The sequence below is a fragment of the Leucoraja erinacea genome, chromosome 30 (assembly GCF_028641065.1).
Source record: "Leucoraja erinacea ecotype New England chromosome 30, Leri_hhj_1, whole genome shotgun sequence".
Taxonomy (NCBI): Eukaryota; Metazoa; Chordata; class Chondrichthyes; order Rajiformes; family Rajidae; genus Leucoraja; species Leucoraja erinaceus.
Window position 1 is genome coordinate 17510215 of NC_073406.1, and position 7553 is coordinate 17517767.

The window sequence follows — 7553 nt, forward strand, 5'->3', positions numbered from 1 at the left end:
TAGATCGGGCAGATGCACAGAGTCTTTTGCCCGGAGTAGGTGAATTGAGGACCAGAGGACATAGGTTTGAGGTGAAGGAAGAACTGCAGATGCTGGTTTAAACCAAAGATAGGCCACATAAATCTGGAGTAACTCAGCATCCCTGGAGAGGAATGGGTGACCTTTCGGGTCGAGACCTTTCTTCAGACTGTCTAAAAGGGGAAAAGATTTAATAGGAGTCTGAGGGGTAACTTTTTCACACAAAGGACGGTGGGTGTATGGAACAAGCTGCCAGATGAAAATTGAATAATCAGGAATATCTTCCAGCGACAGACAATCTGGTGAAGAACTCTGCAAATCGAGCACCATCCGTGGGGGAAATATCTTCCCACAATCAAAATGTAAAATGCTCGACCAACTTGCGATCACTGGCATACACGGCATTGTACGGCACCGTGCCCGCTGATGTTTTCAATGATGATGATGATGATCAACCACGTGACCTGAACTGACTTCTCCCTTTTTCCCGTCACAGCCTCACATGCTGAGTTCTTCCAGTAATTTGTTTTGTTACAATTTTAGCTCAGTATTTCCCTCGCCATTAGCAGGGGTGATGCCGATTTTCGGTTCTTTTGATCTCGTTGCTCTTTCTAATTACCCTTATTAATCTGTCAATGAGACAACGTCATGCCCAGCTTTTCCTGGCAACCCTGACCTCACCCAATCCAAGACTTCACGCAGAGAGTGGTGAATTCACGCAGAGAGTGGTGAATCTCTGGAACTCTCTGCCACAGAGGGTAGTTGAGGCCAGTTCATTGGCTATATTTAAGAGGGAGTTAGATGTGGCCCTTGTGGCTAAGGGGATCAGGGGGTACCCTGATCAGGGTCTCACCCAATCCAAGACTCTCCCTCTTTGTAGCCATCTCTCCCAGATCTCTCTCTCCAACGCAACCAACTTGTTTCTTCTTTATTTTTGACAACGCCTCTCGTTTGACCTATATCCTTCTAAACCTTTTCTGTCCATGTTCTTGTCCAAATGTCTTTTAAACGATGTTATAGTGCCTGCAGCAACTACCTCCTGTGGCAGCTCATCCCGTATACCGCCCTTTTACCTCAGATTCCTGGTAAATAATTAAACCTATCAACTTAAACCTATGTCATTATAGAGGCTTTAGAAATACAGAATGGAAACAAGCCCTTTGGCCCACTGATCACCCCATACACTAACGCTATCCTACACACTAGGAACATTTTTACAATTTTACTAATATTTGCTGTAATATTTGTGGACCTACTGGATCTCCGGTTTGCTATTCATTATCACTTTCCTTCCCATTCCCATACCAAATAACTGCAGATGTCCTTGGCCTCCTCCATTGCTAGAGTATGCCAAGCACAAACTGGGGGAACGTTCAGCACCTTATATTTTGCTTGGGTAGCTTACAAAACAACAATACAAACATTATATTCTCCAATTTCAAGCACTATCCCCAACCCCCTCTTCTTTCCCCAACTCACCTTCCATACCAGCATGCACAGATTTCACGCACCATGTCCGTCAGCCCAGTCACCCTATTGCTTCCCCCTCCTCAGTACGTTCATCTTCTATACCTCCCAACTCAGTCTATTTTGTCCCTGTTATCGCCCCTCTTTCCACTTACCCCTGTCCCCTTCTGTCCATAATCTCACTCTCCAACCTTACATATCTTTACATAGTAAAGATACTTTACATAGTACGGGTGTCAGAGGTTATGGGGAGGAGGCAGAGAATGGGGTTAGGAGGGAGAGATAGATCAGCCATGATTGAATGACTGAGTAGACCTGATGGGCCGAATGGCCTAACTCTGTTCCTATCACCTGATCTCATGATCTTATGATATCACTCCTCCTTGTCTTTCCTTGTCTGACACCATTTTGTCTCCTCTTCATCTCCAGTCTCTATCCATTATTCCCGCTATGTGTATTATGTTTACCGGCCTGTTATGCTGTTGCATGTAAGAATTTCATTGTTCTCTTGTCGATAAATATGCCAATTAACTCGAGACACACTCTCAGTGATATGTCTGCTGTGCTGCTGATAAGACATGGATCAGGTGATCTCTCCTCATTCCCAGTCTCCATCCCACCTGTCTCCCCTTCCTTTGTACATACACCACAGCTGCCACAAGCCTCCTGCAGGATAGTCACCAGAAACCTGAAGAACCATCAGACACGGTGCACCTACACCAAAGTCTTCACTGGAGCTGAAGGGAATCCTTAAAAACAAGTACAATTCAGCACACTTGTCCAAGGCTTGAACTAGGTCTGAGCCTTTGACAGCATTGGTGGAGCATGGACTCAAATCAATTCTTTGAATTCAGAAAACTTGAAAACTTATACATCCCAAAAATGTTGTGAGTAATTTGGGATAACACAACTCTGAAGCAAGCTGATATAGTCAGCAATATTTTTGCAGGTAAGGATGTCATTGGCACACAGAATGTTTACACATCTGATTCTGAACAGTTCCATATAATGAAAGATCTTATCACAAACATTCAAGTCCCACGCATCAACCTGGGTTCTGTGAGTTAGTCCGAGCAGGTTCTAACCTGAATCCTACATAGCTGGCTGTATTTTCCATGCCCTTTCAACATGGTATTTTACTCTGTTTAATGTTGGTCTGGCTTTGAAACTGAGCCTCTTTTGAAATGGGCCAAGCATTCTACAGAAGGGGTTTATCCTCAAGGGCGCAGCTAGTGCAATACACTGGAGAAAACTGATGCAAATCGAAAGTAAATGTTTATAAAGGATTGGAATACCAGCATGCAAACAAACTCTGTCCGGAGTTTCATGCTCTCAGTTTAAATGATGCACATACCACTCAAATGTGATGTACAGTAAAACCTTGATAATCTGCTGTCAGATTGTTTGAAAATCCCAATGATTGGCACATTGGCCTTCATCAGTCAGAGTATTGAGTATAGAAGTTGGGAGGTCTTGTTGCAGTTGTATAAGATGTTGGTGAGGCTGCATTTGGAGTATTGTGTTCAGTTCAGAGCACCATTTTATAGGAAAGGGTTCAGAGAAGATTTACGACCTGGATATTGCCAGGAATAGAGGGTCTGAGCTATAGGGAGAGGTTGAGTAAACTGGGTCTCCATTCCTTGGAACGCAGAGGGATGAGGGGTGATCTTATAGATGTGTATAAAATTATGAGAGGAATAGATTGGGTAGATGCACAAAGTCTCTTGCCCGGAGTAGGTTAATTGAGGACCAGATGACATAGGGTTATGGTGAAGGAAGGAACAGCAGATGCTGGTTTAAACCGAAGATAAACACAAAAAGCTGGAGTAACTCAGCGGGACAGGCAGCATCTCTGGAGAGAAGGAATGGGTGACGTTTCGGGTCGAGACCCTTCTTCAGACTGTCTAGAACACAGAAAACGTCAAAACTTTTTAGATCCCCGAAAATTCTGTAATTTGGGATAGGATAGGATAAAAATAGTGGAGTCTGGGGAGAAGGCAGGAACGGGGTACTGATTGGGGATGATCAGCCATGATCACATTGAATGGCGGTGCTGGCTCGAAGGGCCGAATGGTCTGCTCCTACACCTATTGTCTATTGTCTATTGTCTATAACACAACTCTGAAGCAAGCTGATATAGTCAGCAATGTTTTTGCAGGTAATTGGCATGTCATTGGCACACGGAATGTTTACAAATCTGATTCTGAAGCGTTCCATATAATGAAAGATCTTATCACAAACATTCAAGTCCCACAGATCGACCTGGGTTCTGTGAGTTAGTCTGAGCAGGTTCTAACCTGAATCCTACATAGCTGGCTGTATTTTCCGTGCCCTTTCCACACGGTGATTTACTCAGTTTTAATGTAGAAGTCTGGCTTTGAAACAAGCATTCTCCAGAAGGGTTTATCCTCAAGGAAGTACCTAGTGCAGTACACTGGAGAAAACTAAAGCAAATTGAAAGTAAATGTTCATAAGTGAATGGAACAGCATCAAGCAAACAAACTCAGTCGAGATTCATGCTGCCAATTTCAGTGATGCACATACTAATTAAACAGCGATCGTTTCAAACGTGGTGTACAGAGAAACCTTAATAAACTGCTGTCTGAACATTTGATCATCTCAATTATTGTCCAACACACCAATGGCCTGGTTCTCTCCGCCCTTCAAACTTCTCTGAGTTCTTCACTCCCTTTAAATTGACTGGGACCCAGTTCCCTTTAGAGCCATTCAGACCCCAATTCCCTTTAGATTGACATAAAATGCTGGAGTATCTCAGCAGCATCTCTTTGGAGAGAAGGAAAAGGTGACGTTCCAGGTCGAGACCTTTCTTCAGACCTGAAGAAGTCTGAAGAAGGGTCTCAACCCAAAACATCACCCATTCCTTCTCTCCAGAGATGCTGTCTGACCCGCTGAGTTACTCCAGCGTTTTGTGTCTATCTTCGGAGTAAACCTGCATCTGCAATACCTTCCAGCCCAATTCCCTTCAAACTCACTTGGACCCCAGTTCTCTTTCAACTCCCCAAGTCCCCAGTTCCCAGTGAGCACTGTGGGACCGCAGTACTCACTTTGACCGTCCTCCCACACACGTGAATGCACTGAGACTGATGTCACTGCGAATCCTTCGACCACGCTGGAGCCACAGATTCCACACTTCCATGGAACGCACATGGTTCTGCTCCCTAGAAACTCCCCAGTTTCAATAGAAACTTATTAAACCACTATTTAAAAAGTCAATTATTAATGCATTGAAGTGGAATAAGATTGAATAATTACGAAAATCTGCCAGCGGCAAACAATCTGGTGAAGAACTTTGCGGGTCGAGCAGCATTCGAGGGGGAAAGGTATGGATGTCATGATACAGGGTCTCGAACCAAAACGTCAAACATTACTTCCCCCCCCCACCCCCCCACTCTCCCAACCTGATGAGTTCCTCGGGCAGATTGCTTGATGTTCCAGGATTGAGCATCTGCAGCCCCCAGCATAATCTGCCCATTTGTGGAGAGTTTAGACAGATGATGGTTCAGGTCAGAACCCTTCTTCTGGCTGAAACCCTCCTCTCCTGAATCCACCCATCACTCACCAGGCTTTGCCCACATCCTTTCTCCTCATCGCTCTCTGCCAGCCATCTCCCCTCTACTCCATCAGACTGAAGAAGGATTGTGATCTGAAATGTCCTCTGACTATTTCCCTCCGCAGATGCTGCCCGACCCACTGAGTTCTTCCGTTCACCATTCACCAGTTCTGCTGCAGTTCATCCGTCTGCAATATTAGCTCAGTATTTCACTCCCCATCAGCATGGGCACATGCAGATTTCCCTCACTCTGTGTTGTCACATTGCGGCTGGCAAGTGCCAGGTGGAGGCAGATGATAAAGGCGGGAATATGAAGGGGAAGAGATGGGAGTAGATAGTAACCAATGCTGGAACAATAGTCTAATGTGACCTTAGTATTCAAAGGCTCCTATGGAATTTTGCCTTCTTATCTCCCTATCTTACAGCCACCTCCTTATTCAGTCTTAAAGGCAAACAGCATTAAAAGAGGCCCTTCAGCCCAACTTTCCCATGCTGACCAAGATGTCCCATCTACGCTAGCCCCATCTGCCCATGTTTGGTCCATTCCTCTCTAAATCTTTCCTATCCATGTACATCCAAATGTCGTTTAATGGTTGTTATTGTACCTGCCCCAACTATCTCTTCTGGCATTTTGTTTCATATACTTATCACCTTCTGAGTGATAATGTTTCCCCTCAGGTTCCTTGTTAAATCTTTCCCCTCTCACCTTAAACTATTTGATGCTCGATTCCCCTACTCTGGGTAAAAGACTGTGCATTTCACCATATCTATTCCAATTTTTAAATTTCCATTTGCAGCAATACTTGCAAACCTGCTGGATCTACCGGTTGCTCACTATTTTATCTCTACTTCCTGTTCCCATATGGACCTTGCTGCCTTGGCCACATCCTTTGCACAAGTGATCTGATGGTTCTTCCGGTTTCTGTTGACTACTTCTGTTTGCAAAATCAAAATACAGAACTTCAAGTTTGCTACCAACAATGTGAAAATTGAATTCTCCGATTTCAATTAATATCCTTTAATCTCCCACCTTCCCTTCTAGATCAATGTGCACACATTGCTCCCACCACCACCACAAACCCAGTCACCCTATTCCTTTGCCTGCTGCCTTGCCCTCTTCTTAGGCCCCCTTCGGTCGTGGCTGACCATGGGTGTCTCCAGGGTGGAGGACGCCTGTGCGTGACTTTGTTTAACTTGGGGAGATTGGTGCACAGACAGCCACCTCACGGTCCTTGACAGATCTGGGTCGGGATCCAGTGTCATGGAGTCCAAGACGACCGGACACCCTTTTCTGCTGCAGCCTTCATCCGCCTTCCCAGCCGTTGTGACGCTCCACTAAGGTCAGCCATCGTCCTCCGTCTGTTCCACTGTTGAGGTCTTGGTTGGATTGCTCTTGATCGGCGACCTCCCCCTTGACCTTACCGCCATGGGTGGCCCTACCAGGAGCATAGCTCCAGACGGCATCGCTCTCAGGATCTCAGGTCCGCACAAGCTCCTCCACCACGACAAGGTGACTTCACGGAGTATTGAACATTTTCATTTTGTTCTTACTGTCTACCACATCTACGCCTCTCGTAATTTTATTGTAGGTCTCCCCTTAACCTCCCGCCAAACCTCTGTGTGTTTTATGTTTACCTGCCTGTTGTGCTGCTGCACTTAAGAATTTAATTGTTCTCTTGTCGGCTCATATGAAATTTACTCTTGACTTTTGACTCTTGACACACTCTCTGCTATGCTGCTATGCTGCTATTGAGACATGGTTCAGATGGTCTCTCCTCATTCCCAGTCTCCACCCCACCTTTCCCCCCTTCCTTTGTACATACACCAGAGCAGCCACAAGCCTACTGCAGGATAGTCACCAGAAACCTGAAGAACCATCAGACACGGTGCACCCACACCAAAGTCTTGACACGAGCTGAATTAAGTCTTAACAGATTAAAAACAAGTACAATACAATGCACCTGTCCAAGGCTTCATAAGATCATAAGTGATAGGAGCAGAATTAGGCCATTTGATATATCAAGTCTACTCCGCCATTCAATCATGGCTGATCTATCTCTCCCTCCTAACCCCATTCTCCTGCCTTCTCCCCATAACCTCTGACACCCGTCCTAATCAAAAATCTATCTATTTCTGCCTTAAAGGTATCCACTGACAGCTTCCACAGCCTTCTGTGGCAAAGTATTCCACAGATTCACCACCCTCTGACTAAAGAAATACCTCCTCATCTCTCCATTAAAAGAACGTTCTTTAATTCTGACTGTGACCTCTAGCCCTAGACTCTCCCACTAATGGAAACATCCTCTCCACGCCCACTCTATCCAAGCCATTCACTATTCTGTACGTTTCAATGAGGTCCCCCCTCATTCTTCTAAACGCCAGCGAGTACAGGCCCAGGACTGTCAAATGCTCATCATATGTTAACCTACTCATGCCTGGGATCATTCTTGTAAACATCTCTGGACCCTCTCCAGAACCAACACATTCTTCCTCAGAT